Below are 14,897 nucleotides of genomic sequence, written 5' to 3'. Positions count from 1 at the left end.
ATGGGGGTAAATCAGTAATAAAATCCATACCAATCAGAGACCAAGGCTGTTCGGGGACAGGCAGAGGATGAAGAAAACCAGCGGGCTTCTGGCGAGGAGTCTTATCCCGGGCACAGATAGTGCAGGCTCGCACAAAGTCCACAACATCCGTCTCCAGAGTCGGCCACCAATAGAAGCGGGAGATGAGTTGCACAGATTTCTTGATACCCGCATGACCTGCGAGATGGGAGGAGTGACCCCATTTGAGGATTCCGAGGCGTTGGCGAGGAGAAACAAAGGTCTTTCCTGGAGGAGTCTGCCTGATGGAGGCAGGAGAAGTGGAGATCAGGCAGTCAGGTGGAATGATGTGTTGCGGAGAGAGTTCAACTTCTGAGGCATCCGAGGAACGAGAGAGAGCATCGGCCCTAATGTTCTTATCGGCAGGACGAAAGTGAATCTCAAAATTAAATCGGGCAAAGAACAGAGACCACCGGGCCTGGCGAGGATTCAGCCGTTGGGCAGACTGGAGGTAGGAGAGGTTCTTGTGGTCGGTGTAGATAATAACAGGAGAACTTGATCCCTCCAGCAGATGCCTCCATTCCTCAAGTGCTAATTTAATGGCTAGAAGCTCTCGATCCCCGATGGAGTAGTTCCTCTCCGCTGGAGAGAAGGTCCTAGAGAAAAAACCACAAGTGACAGCATGCCCGGAAGAATTTTTTTGTAGAAGAACAGCTCCAGCTCCCACTGAGGAGGCATCAACCTCCAATAGGAAGGGTTTGGAAGGGTCAGGTCTGGAGAGGACGGGAGCCGAAGAAAAGGCAGACTTGAGTCGTTTAAAGGCGTCTTCTGCTTGAGGGGGCCAGGACTTGGGATCAGCATTTTTTTTGGTTAAAGCCACGATAGGAGCCACAATGGTAGAAAAATGTGGAATAAATTGCCTGTAATAATTGGCGAACCCCAAAAAGCGTTGGATAGCACGGAGTCCGGAGGGGCGTGGCCAATCTAAGACGGCAGAGAGTTTGTCTGGATCCATCTGTAGTCCCTGGCCAGAGACCAAATATCCTAGAAAAGGAAGAGATTGGCATTCAAACAGACATTTCTCAATTTTGGCATAGAGTTGGTTGTCACGAAGTCTCTGAAGAACCATACGGACATGCTGGCGGTGTTCTTCTAGATTGGCAGAAAAAATTAGGATATCGTCCAGATATACAACAACACAGGAGTATAACAGATCACGAAAAATTTCATTGACAAAGTCTTGGAAGACGGCAGGGGCGTTGCACAGTCCAAAGGGCATGACCAGATACTCAAAGTGTCCATCTCTGGTGTTAAATGCCGTTTTCCACTCGTCCCCCTCTCTGATGCGGATGAGGTTATAGGCGCCTCTTAAGTCCAATTTAGTGAAGATGTGGGCACCTTGGAGGCGATCAAAGAGTTCAGAGATGAGGGGTAAGGGGTAGCGGTTCTTAACCGTGATTTTATTAAGACCGCGGTAGTCAATGCATGGACGTAGGGAGCCATCTTTTTTGGACACAAAGAAAAATCCGGCTCCGGCAGGAGAGGAGGATTTACGGATAAAGCCCTTTTTTAGATTCTCCTGGACATATTCGGACATGGCAAGAGTCTCTGGGGCAGAGAGAGGATAAATTCTGCCCCGGGGTGGAGTAGTGCCCGGGAGGAGGTCGATAGGGCAATCATAAGGCCTGTGAGGAGGTAGAGTCTCAGCTTGTTTTTTGCAGAAAACATCCGCGAAGTCCATATAGGCCTTAGGGAGACCGGTTACTGGAGGAACCACAGAGTTACGGCAAGGGTTACTGGGAACCGGTTTTAGACAGTTCTTGGAACAAGAGGACCCCCAACTCTTGATCTCCCCAGTGGACCAATCCAGGGTAGGGGAATGAAGTTGAAGCCAGGGAAGTCCAAGGAGAATTTCCGAGGTGCAATTGGGGAGGACCAAAAGTTCAATCCTCTCATGATGAGATCCGATGCTCATAAGAAGGGGCTCCGTGCGGAAACGTATGGTACAGTCCAATCTTTCATTATTTACACAATTGATGTAGAGGGGTCTGGCGAGACTGGTCACCGGGATGTTGAACCTGTTGACGAGAGAGGCCAAAATAAAATTTCCTGCAGATCCAGAGTCCAAGAAGGCCACTGTAGAGAAGGAGAAGGCAGAGGCAGACATCCGCACAGGCACAGTAAGACGTGGAGAAGCAGAGTAGACATCAAGGACTGTCTCATCTTTGTGCGGAGTCAGCGTACGTCTTTCCAGGCGGGGAGGACGGATAGGACAATCTCTCAGGAAGTGTTCGGTACTAGCACAGTACAGGCAGAGGTTCTCCATACGGCGTCGTGTCCTCTCTTGAGGTGTCAGGCGAGACCGGTCGACCTGCATAGCCTCCACGGCGGGAGGCACAGGAACAGATTGCAGGGGACCAGAGGAGAGAGGAGCCGAGGAGAAGAAACGCCTCGTGCGAACAGAGTCCATATCTTGGCGGAGTTCCTGACGCCTTTCGGAAAAACGCATGTCAATGCGAGTGGCTAGGTGAATAAGTTCATGTAGATTAGCAGGAATTTCTCGTGCGGCCAGAACATCTTTAATGTTGCTGGATAGGCCTTTTTTGAAGGTCGCGCAGAGGGCCTCATTATTCCAGGACAATTCTGAAGCAAGAGTACGGAATTGTACGGCATACTCGCCAACGGAAGAATTACCCTGGACCAGGTTCAACAGGGCAGTCTCAGCAGAAGAGGCTCGGGCAGGTTCCTCAAAGACACTTCGGATTTCCGAGAAGAAGGAGTGTACAGAGGCAGTGACGGGGTCATTGCGGTCCCAGAGCGGTGTGGCCCATGACAGGGCTTTTCCGGACAGAAGGCTGACTACGAAAGCCACCTTAGACCTTTCGGTGGGAAACAGGTCCGACATCATCTCCAGATGCAGGGAACATTGGGAAAGAAAGCCACGGCAAAACTTAGAGTCCCCATCAAATTTATCCGGCAAGGATAAGCGTATCCCAGGAGCGGCCACTCGCTGCGGAGGAGGTGCAGGAGCTGGCGGAGGAGATGACTGCTGAAGCTGTGGTAGTAACTGTTGTAGCATAACGGTCAGTTGAGACAGCTGTTGGCCTTGTTGCGCTATCTGTTGTGACTGCTGGGCGACCACCGTGGTGAGGTCAGCGACAACTGGCAGAGGAACTTCAGCGGGATCCATGGCCGGATCTACTGTCACGATGCCGGCTGGCAGGTAGTGGATCCTCTGTGCCAGAGAGGGATTGGCGTGGACCGTGCTAGTGGACCGGTTCTAAGCCACTACTGGTTTTCACCAGAGCCCGCCGCAAAGCGGGATGGTCTTGCTGCGGCGGTAGTGACCAGGTCGTATCCACTAGCAACGGCTCACCTCTCTGGCTGCTGAAGATAGGCGCGGTACAAGGGAGTAGGCAAAAGCAAGGTCGGACGTAGCAGAAGGTCGGGGCAGGCAGCAAGGATCGTAGTCAGGGGCAACGGCAGAAGGTCTGGAAACACAGGCAAGGAACACACAAGGAACGCTTTCACTGGCACTAAGGCAACAAGATCCGGCAAGGGAGTGCAGGGGAAGTGAGGTGATATAGGGAAGTGCACAGGTGAACACACTGATTGGAACCACTGCGCCAATCAGCGGCGCAGTGGCCCTTTAAATCGCAGAGACCCGGCGCGCGCGCGCCCTAGGGAGCGGGGCCGCGCGCGCCGGGACAGAACAGACGGAGAGCGAGTCAGGTAGGGGGGCCGGGGTGCGCATCGCGAGCGGGCGCTACCCGCATCGCGAATCGCATCCCGGCTGGCAGCGGAATCGCAGCGCCCCGGGTCAGAGGACGTGACCGGAGCGCTGCCGCGGGGAGAGTGAAGCGAGCGCTCCGGGGAGGAGCGGGGACCCGGAGCGCTCGGCGTAACAGTATCATTTTAACCGTATGGACCTACAGAATAATGATAAGGTGTCTTTTTTTTACCGAAAAATGTACTGTGTAGAAACGGAAGCCTCTAAAAGTTACAAAATGGCGTTTTAGTTTTTTTCAATTTTGTCTCACAATGATTTTTTTTCCTGTTTTGCCGAAAATTTTTGGGTAAAATGACTAATTTAATTACAAAGTAGAATTGGTGGTGCAAAAAATAAGCCATCATATGGATTTTCTGGTGCAAAATTGAAAGAGTTATGATTTTTTAAAGGTAAGGAGGAAAAAATTTAAGTTCAAAAATGGAAAAACCCCTGGTCCTTAAGGGGTTAAAGAAGTTACAGGTCTGTGAGAGCCAGAAATCTTGCTTGTTTGCCAGTGACCAAATACTTATTTTTCCACCATAATTTGCAAATAAATTATTTAAAAATCAGACAATGATTTTATGGATTTTTTTTTCTCATTCTGTCTCTCATAGTTGAGGTATACCCAGGGCCGGCGTTAGGGCGGGGCATCCTAGGCAATTGCCTAGGGCCCCCATCCAAAAGGGGGCCCCTGAAAATCTTTAGGGCATTACTCCATACTCCATTTTGCACAAAATAGCGGTAAAATCGCGGCGGTTTTTGCAGCGATTTTACCGCGAATTTGTGCAAAATGCAGTATTCAGGGCCTAAGGCACTAACACTCCTCCCCCACATCACCATGTTCGGAGGAACGCAGCAGGCAGCGCTCCACTAGTAAATCCCCCTCACATCCTGCTTGCGCTCCACTGCTCAGGGCCCTGGGCGATCGCTGCCAGCACTTTTTCTTTTCCATGTGCGGCCCTGCAGGGCTGAGGAGGCCAGGTGCTGCTGGGAGTTCCTACTGACGTGACCTTGGCACAGAAGCAAGGCAGCCTCAACCAACCCGATCTCCAGCAATCACCTCCTGGGGGTAAGTGCTATAAATGACTCGGCACTCGAGATAATGCTTAAGTGGGATTTATTTCATACGCAATCCAAATAGATAACGTTTCGGTCAGGTATTGACCTTCATCAGATCTGGAGGATATACAATCAATGTACTCATGTAAGTGATACAGTAACATAAATCAAAAGGACATATCTAATAGCTGGAACCGAGAAAAATATCTAGAATGTATGATAAGGAAAAATATCTAGAATGTATAATAAGGAAAAGCAATACATTTGTTTATAATGCATAATGAGAACAAATAATAATCAAGAAAAGGAGGATACAATATCATGTGACAGATAACGATGTTTACAAAACTAGTACTGAAAATGTGGCAAACCATTGCCAATAGGGTCTAATCTAGTTAAGAGACTCATCATGACATTCGATCGGATATGACGGAAAAATGGATTATGGATATGTAGTTCAATCATAGTACATAGCATATGGGAATTGTTAATGCTCGTTATGGGGGGGGGGATAAGTATAGGTATCATGCACAAAATTCATAGGTGGCAGTAGAATAGTTAGTCTAATGTAGGTACCGTCAATAAAACACATTGGAGCCTCAGTCGTCTGAGTGAGAGAATAAATTGGCGCCCCCTTACGCCAATATATACATGGCCGACTTCGAAGAAAGATTCATATATCCCAATGACAACTTTACCAGACATGCCATTGTCTGGAAGCGTTACATCGACGACATTTTTTGCATCTGGGGCGGCACATTGGACTCCTTGCTGGACTTCCACAACTTTCTAAATGGTATCTGGTCTGAATTACAATTCACAATGCATCACAGTACAATATCTGTCGATTTTCTGGACACTACAGTCACTATACAGCAGTATGGCACATTTACCACAGATCTCTTTAGAAAACCCACTGACAGAAACAATTTGCTACACTATTCCAGTTTCCATCCCAAAACAACTATCAAGTCATTACCTATCTCCCAATTTAATAGAGTCAGACGTATCGTCTCCGATGATACTCAACAGAAACACAGACTTGATGAGCTGTCCGACAAATTTAGGAAGAGAGACTATCCCCCTCACGTTCTCATAGAATGTCGTAATCCCTCTAGATCCCCTAACCGCAGAAACAATGAGAATAGAATTCCCTTCGTCCATACGTTCCATCCTTTTGCATATAAGATCCATAGTGCCATCAGAAGACATTGGCCCTTACTACATGAAGCATATCCCGATGTTAGAGAGTTCAGTGAACCATTTCCTCCCTGCTTCAAGAGATCTAAGAATCTTAGGGATCACTTGGTCAGGGCTGATGTTGGTTCCTCTACACGCACGATACAACAGACATTGACCAACCCCAAAATGGGTACTTTCCCTTGCCTACACTGTGTCCAGTGTAACAGTGTGATAAAGGGAGACAAGGTATACCATCCTCACACTGGAAAAGTCTACTCAATCAAAAATTTCTTCACATGTGACTCCTCCTATGTCGTCTATTTGATCAAATGTCCATGTGGTTTAGGATATGTAGGTAAAACCACCCAGCATGTTAGAGATCGGATCTCTCAGCACAAGTCCACTATTCGCAGAAAAAACACTCTACTTCCAATCCCCCATGATTTCCATCAAACCAACCATAATATCTCACAGCTCCGTTTTCAGGTACTGGAACAGGTACCTCGATTAAGGAGAGGGGGTGACTGACGTAAGACACTAAAAAGACGGGAGGCCTATTGGATTCACACGCTACAAACTCTTGAGCCCCACGGCCTTAATAGAGAATATGAGATTACGCAACTGACATAATTGGATACTAATTACTCTGTTTTTTTTTTCTATGTAAATTTGCAGGCCCCTTGAATTGCTGCGGAGATGGATTTCCTTGGTACTGGATGTATCCTTTTTCTGAAATGTGTGTTGCTATTCCCTCATATTCCTCATTTATCCTTTCTATCCCCCTACAGTTTGTCCATAGGCACTATATTCATACATTTTCACCCCATCTCAATCTATTGCCACAATTTTCTCACATCGTATTCTCCTATATCACATTATTTTCATTATTCCCCTTATTCTTCCTCTAATTTCATATCACCTACTCTAGATGAACAGGTATCCATAACATACAACATCATACATCCATACATACCCTTCATCCATCATCCCTTACTACACATATCCTTACCAGACACATTCTCATTTTTTCCTATCACTATCATATACCACATCATTTCACCCATTCCAGATAATGGGAATTTACATCCATGCAACATCTCACTTCCATATACACCCTTCATCCATCATTTCCTACCATACACAATCATACATATACACTACCCATACATGTTTGCATTCTAGTTTCTATCTCCTGTGTTACATTCCATCTAGTAATCACGATCTGGTCTATTTATTGCCATTATGCTATTTATTTTGTGTCTCCTATAGTTTTCACCATTCTTGCTCTTCCTCTTTTAGTCCCCTACAGCTTCAGTATATTTGCGTTCCACGTGACGTAGACGTCTGTCACTGTGGAACGCATCTACACCCACTTCCGGTTTTACGATCATCTTCTCCATTCTATACCTATAATTTTTCCATTCTACAATTTTTTCCTATTCAGTCCTTATTTCTATGCCTCTATATCCTCTCTACATCCCTTTCTACCCATTTATCCCCTTTTTCTAGCCCTGTCCCTCGGATGCCGTACCGGAAGTGACGTTGCGCCACTTGCGGCGTGACTTCCGGTCGGCTCCGATATGTGCCGGCCGCACTCACTAGCGTGCAGATGCCTCTGCGACTACGGTCACTCCACACAGGACACATATCACGGCGGTTCTAGCAGCACCTTCTAGCACTATACTCCGCAGCAATCCAGGTGAGTCCCCCACATTGCCACCGATCCCCGATATGTGTTATATATATTACACTGCTCTATGTAGTTGCGCCTTTTCTCTTTTCGTTTGATATGTTATTCCACTGATGATGCCTCAGGTGCCTCCCCTGTTCATGTTTAAGTTTACGTGTATTCTTATGTATCTCAGTATTCCATTTATTCTCTCACTCAGACAACTGAGGCTCCAATGTGTTTTATTGACGGTACCTACATTAGACTAACTATTCTACTGTCACCTATGAATTTTGTGCATGATACCTATACTTATTTCCCTCCCCCCCATAACGAGCATTAACAATTCCCATATGCTATGTACTATGATTGAACTACATATCCATAATCCATTTTTCCGTCATATCCGATCGAATGACATGATGAGTCTCTTAACTAGATTAGACCCTATTGGCAATGGTTTGCCACATTTTCAGTACTAGTTTTGTAAACATCGTTATCTGTCACATGATATTGTATCCTCCTTTTCTTGATTATTATTTGTTCTCATTATGCATTATAAACAAATGTATTGCTTTTCCTTATTATACATTCTAGATATTTTTCCTTATCATACATTCTAGATATTTTTCTCGGTTCCAGCTATTAGATATGTCCTTTTGATTTATGTTACTGTATAACTTACATGAGTACATTGATTGTATATCCTCCAGATCTGATGAAGGTCAATACCTGACCGAAACGTTATCTACTTGGATTGCGTATGAAATAAATCCCACTTAAGCATTATCTCGAGTGCCGAGTAATTTATAGCATTTAAGTAAGGATTGGGACCCTACTCGTGCACCCACCATCTGGATCAAGAGTGCCATATCGTGTTACTAGCTCCTGGGGGTAAGGAGAGGCTTTGGGTTGGGGATGTGTATTGTATATATATGTGTATGATTTTGTATGATGTGTGTATGTGTGTTAGATGTGTATCTATGATGTATGTAGTATGATGTGAATATGAGGTTTGTTACAGTGTGTCACCCCAGTAGCAAGGAGATTACATGAGGGGGAGGTTTGTTACAGTGTGTCACCCCAGTAGTGAGGAGATTACATGAGGGGGAGGTTTGTAACAGTGTGTCACCCCAGTTGTAAGGAGATTACATGAGAAGGAGGTGTGTTACAGTGTGTCACCCCAGTAGTAAGGAGATTACATGAGAAGGAGGTGTGTTACAATGTGTCACCCCAGTAGTAAGGAGATTACATGAGGAGGGGGTTTGTAACAGTGTGTCACCCCAGGAGTAAGGAGATTACATGAGGAGGGAGTTTGTTACAGTGTGTCACCCCTGTAGTAAGGAGATTACATGAGGACGTTTGTTACAGTGTGTCACCTCAGTAGTTAGGAGATTACATGAGCAGGGGGTTTGTTACAGTGTGTCACCTCAGTAGTAAGGAGATTACATGAGGAGGAGGTTTGTTACAGTGTGTCACCCCATTAGTATGCTAATCACATGTGAAGGGGGCTTGTTACAGTGTGTCACCCCAGTAGTAAGGTGGGAGTGAAGGGCGAAGTGAAGGGGTGGCAAAATTAGCTTTTGCCTAGGGTTGCAAAAATGTGGGGGGGGGGGAGGCAAAAAAAATTATTGCCCAGTGTCCAATCAAAATTAAAGATGACCCTGGCAGTATTGGTAGTGTAAGTATGAGTGGCAGATCCAGGAGGGGGGGAGGGGCCGCAAGGGGGCAATTGCCCCCCAGATTAATTTCCCCCATCACTATTAAGGACATCCCTATGTCCCGAAAGATCTTTTTGAGACACAAGGTTGCTCCATTAACTCTCTGCGGCACTGCATTAACTTTAAAAACGCAGGGGCCACCAGGAGATAGTGCACGCCGGGACGTCACTGACATCCCGTGCATGCGCCCATAGGAACGGAGGCGCAGAGCATCGAGCAGGAGGACGCCCGCTGGCCAGCATGGTAAGTTACCAGCAGCACGTCATCTTCAGTGCTCCGACCACTGCTCCTCTGGTCCCGGGACCTACTGCTATGGCCTATAAGCCAGGAAAAGCGGTGGTCGGAGCACTGAAGCAGAGCAATACATAGACATACAGCCTCCAGCCATACACTGTATATGGTTGTAGGCTGTATGTCTGTGGGGGAATATACTGCCAGCCTAATGTGGGGGAACATACTGCCAGCCTAATGTGGGGGAATATACTGCCAACCTAATGTGGGGGAATATCCTGTCAGCCTAATGTGGGGGAATATACTGCCAGCCTAATGTGGGGGAATATACTGCCAACCTAATGTGGGGGAATATACTGCCAGCCTAATGTGGGGGAATGTACTGCCAGCCTATTGTTGGGGGACTATACTGCCAGCCTAATGTGGGGGAATATACTGCCAGCCTAATGTGGGGGGACTATACTGCCAGCCTAATGTGGGGGAATATACTGCCAGCCTAATGTGGGGGAACATACTGCCAGCCTAATGTGGGGAACTATACTGCCAGCCTAATGTGGGGGAATATACTGCCAGCTTAATGTGGGGGAACATACTGCCAGCATAATGTGGGGGAACATACTGCCAGCCTACTGTGGGGAACTATACTGCCAGCCTAATGTGGGGGAACTATACTGCCAGCCTAATGTGGGGGAATATACTGCCAGCCTAATGTGGGGGAATATACTGCCAGCCTAATGTGGGGGAACATACTGCCAGCGTAATGTGGGGGAACATACTGCCAGCCTAATGTGGGGGGAACTATTCTGCCAACCTAATGTGGGGGGACTATTCTGCCAACCTAATTTGGGGGGACTAAACTGTCAACCTAATGTAGGGGAACATACTGCCAACCTAATGTGGGGGAACTATACTGCCAACCTAAGGTGGGGGGAACTATACTGCCAAACCTAATGTGGGGGAAATATACTGCCAACCTAATGTAGGGGAACTATACTGCCAACCTAATGTGTGGGAACTGTACTGCCAAACTAATGTGGGGTAAATATACTGCCAACCTAATGTAGGGGAACTATACTGCCAACCTAATGTGGGGGGAACTATACTGCCAAACTAATGTGGGGGCACTATACTGCCAAACTAATGTGGGGGAACTGTGCTGCCAACTTAATATGGGGGGGGGGGGAACTATGCTGCCTACTTAAAGGGCTAGTCCACTGCCCCAGCGTTCAGAAAATTTTCAGCAGGCCAGGGGTGGGTGAGGCAGGTGAAGGGGGTTGGCAACAGCTGGAGGCACAAAATGGGTCGGGTCACTGGCGGATCCACAGATGTTTCTGGCACGGAAATTCAACTTTCTGTGTCCGCACAGAATGCATGGCTGTCTATGGCCATACATCTTTCCTGTGATCATCCATTTTATGATGCCGTTTTGTGCTGGATTTCTCTACGTGTGCCCTTACAAGTTGCTGTTGCTCCACAGCTGTCCGTGCACTTCGCTCTTGCAAAGGGGGGAGCTGAGCTGATATGCACTAAATGGGGGAACATACTACCAGCCTAATGTGGGGGAATATACTGCCAGCCTAATGTGGGGGGACTATACTGCCAGCCTAATTTGGGGGGACTAAACTGTCAACCTAATGTAGGGGAACATACTGCCAACCTAATGTGGGGGAACTATACTGCCAACCTAAGGGGGGGGGAACTATACTGCCAAACCTAATGTGGGGGAAATATACTGCCAACCTAATGTAGGGGAACTATACTGCCAACCTAATGTGTGGGAACTATACTGCCAAACTAATGTGGGGGAAATATACTGCCAACCTAATGTAGGGGAACTATACTGCCAACCTAATGTGGGGGGAACTATACTGCCAACCTAATGTGGGGGCACTATACTGCCAAACTAATGTGGGGGAACTATACTGCCAACCTAATGTGGGGGGGAACTGTGCTGCCAACTTAATATGGGGGGGGGAACTATGCTGCCTACTTAAAGGGGTAGTCCACTGCCCCAGCGTTCGGAAAATTTTCAGCAGGCCAGGGGTGGGTGAGGCAGGTGAAGGGGGTTGGCAACAGCTGGAGGCACAAAATGGGTCGGGTCACTGGCGGATCCACAGATGTTTCTGGCACGGAAATTCAACTTTCTGTGTCCGCACAGAATGCATGGCTGTCTATGGCCATACATCTTTCCTGTGACCATCCATTTTATGATGCCGTTTTGTGCTGGATTTCTCTACGTGTGCCCTTACAAGTTGCTGTTGCTCCACAGCTGTCCGTGCACTTCGCTCTTGCAAAGGGGGGAGCTGAGCTGATATGCACTAAATGGGGGAACATACTACCAGCCTAATGTGGGGGAATATACTGCCAGCCTAATGTGGGGGGACTATACTGCCAGCCTAATGTGGGGGAACATACTGCCAGCCTAATGTGGGGGAACATACGGCCAGCCTAATGTGGGGGAATATACTGCCAGCCTAATGTGGGGAACTATACTGCCAGCCTTATGTGGGGAATATACTACTGCCAGCCTAATGTGGGGGAACATACTGCCAGCCTAATGTGGGGAACATACTGCCAGCCTAATGTGGGGAACTATACTGCCAGCCTAATGTGGGGGAATATACTGCCAGCCTAATGTGGGGGAATATACTGCCAGCCTAATGTGGAGGAACATACTGCCAGCATAATGTGGGGGAACATACTGCCAGCCTAATGTGGGGGGGAACTATACTGCCAACCTAATGTGGGGGAACATATTGCCAACCTAATGTGGGGGAACATACTGCCAGCCTAATGTGGGGGAACTATTCTGCCAACCTAATGTGGGGGACTATTCTCCCAACCTAATTTGGGGGGACTAAACTGCCAACCTAATGAGGGGGACTATACGGTCAACCTAATGTAGGGGAACATACTGCCAACCTAATGTGGGGGAACATACTGCCAACCTAATGAAAGGGAACTATACTGCCAACCTAAGGTGGGGGAACTATACTGCCAACCTAAGGTGGGGGGAACTATACTGCCAACTTAATGTGGGGGAATATACTGCCAAGCTAATGTGGGGGAACTATACTGCCAACCTAATGTGGGGGGCAACTATACTGCCAAACCTAATGTGGGGGAAATATACTGCCAACCTAATGTAGGGGAACTATACTGCCAACCTAATGTGGGGGAACTATACTGCCAACCTAATGTGGGGGAACTATACTGCCAAGCTAATGTGGGGGCACTATACTGCCAACCTAATGTGGGGGAACTATACTGCCAACCTAATGTGGGGGGGGGGGGGGGGGGAACTGTGCTGCCAACTTAATATGGGGGGGGGGGGGGCTATGCTGCTTACTTAAAGGGGTAGTCCACTGCCCCAGCGTTCGGAACATTTTCAGCAGGCCAGGGGTGGGTGAGGCAGGTGAAGGGGGTTTGCAACAGCTGGAGGCACAAAATGGGTCGGGTCACTGGCGGACCCACAGATGTTTCTGGCACGGAAATTCCCTTTTCTGTGTCCGCACAGAATGCATGGCTGTCTATGGCCATACATCTTTCCTGTGACCATCCATTTTATGATGCCGTTTTGTGCTGGATTTCTCTACGTGTGCCCTTACAAGTTGCTGTTGCTCCACAGCTGTCCATGCACTTCGCTCTTGCAAAGGGGGGAGCTGAGCTGATATGAACTAAATGCGACCCCAAATTACCACAGCCACAAATTCATCCTGGATGGAATTATTATGTTTTTCATGTTGTAGTCACAGCCATTTGTGGTTTGCTGCGCAGTCTCATTTACTCGCATTAGCCGAGATGCAGCACAATTCAGGGGGCGCAACATAGTTATCTTTGGTCACGCAATCTGGGGGCCCCATTTTTCATTTTTGCCCAGGGCCACACTTAGTCTAAAACCGGCCAACTAAATACTTTTTTGCCCCACTGTATATCTATATAAATGTATCAGAGTTCTATTTTCATCTAAACTTTGTAATTGTTTTTAAACTCTGCACTCACTACAAAACTATTATGACTAGGAATAGTTTAAATGTTTCCACTGAGGGACTATATTCCCCAGAAGAGAGGGAAGAAACAGACTAAAAGGGCTTTTTTGAGCATTATACATCCATGACCTATCCACATAGGTCATCATTGTTCTAACAATGTACAGTAACCCCGCGACATGCGATAGCCCTGACATATGATCAAATCGACATATGAAGGCCCCTCAGAGGCCATCGCATGTCGATGTCAGCATCGACATACGATGCTTTTATATGTCGGGGCCTTCGCATTAACTGCTATCCGACAGCGCAAAATGCTTAAGCTGCTGTCAGATAGCAGTTTAAGCATCCCGGACAGGTTCACTTACCTATGCTCCGGGTCCACTTCACGATCCCCCGGCGTCTTTTGCATCTTTTCCGGGGTCCGGGCCTCGCTTTCCGGCGTCATTATTACGTCCTGCGCACACCTCGCCGGCACACCAATGTAATAACGTCACCAGAAAGTGAGGCCCGGACCCCGGGGAAGATGCGGAAGAAGCCAGAGGATCCCGAAGAAGACGCCGGAGCAGCGGAACAGCATCGGGAGCGGTGAGGACGCGGGGTCCGGAGCGGCGGGGACAGGTGAGTATTAAATGCACTTTTTACATTGAATGAATCCCTCAACATACGATGGATTCGACAAACGATGGGTCGTTTGGAACGAATTACCATCGTATGTTGAGGGACCACTGTATACACAATAAAGGAAGCTGGATGCTGCTGTAGCACAGCTCCTATTCAAGTGAATGGGAGCTGAGCTGTAGTAACCTGGCACAACAACTCTAAAATGAGTGGCGCATGACATCTGAGGGTGACAGGTGTTAGCAACCCGCTTCTCAGACATTAATGGCCTATGTTGAGGATAGGCTAGTATTGTATAATGCAAGTAAAACACAGATGCAAGAAAAAAACTCATGTCACAAAAACTTCTGTTTGTGTTTGGAAATGGAGTTTACAGACAGATAACTAGTTGTCATGTTCCATGGAGCAGAATGTGATTGAACATGGGGAGCTTACTTAGGACATTGATCAGGAACCATGCTAGAATATTAAAAGTACTTAACTTTGAGCTGAGAAGGTAGCTAGTGTGAAACCAATTTGAAGCTGAGATCAGGAAAAGCTATCATTAACCCCTTACGGACCAAACCCATTTTGGCCTTAAAGGGGTACTCCGGCGCTTAGACATCTTATGTACCTCTCATGTAATGTAATAAGGGGTACAGTGAGCATTTACGCCCCAC

The 14,897-nt window shown here is 47.5% G+C and overlaps 1 long non-coding RNA gene across 1 annotated transcript in view; it reads left to right on the top strand.

Moving 5' to 3' along the window:
• LOC130369477 (uncharacterized) overlaps positions 1–8,447 on the top strand; it is a 61,289-nt gene extending 52,842 nt beyond the window's left edge. The window contains exons 3-4 of the long non-coding RNA XR_008892775.1: positions 6,683–6,725; positions 8,300–8,447. This is a non-coding gene — a long non-coding RNA (uncharacterized LOC130369477). The remainder of the gene's footprint in view (positions 1–6,682; positions 6,726–8,299) is intronic.
• The last annotated feature ends 6,450 nt before the right edge of the window (positions 8,448–14,897 follow it).

This window comes from Hyla sarda, chromosome 1 (assembly GCF_029499605.1).
Source record: "Hyla sarda isolate aHylSar1 chromosome 1, aHylSar1.hap1, whole genome shotgun sequence".
In the NCBI taxonomy this organism is placed as follows: domain Eukaryota; kingdom Metazoa; phylum Chordata; class Amphibia; order Anura; family Hylidae; genus Hyla; species Hyla sarda.
This window is presented reverse-complemented; position numbering and strand designations above follow the sequence as displayed.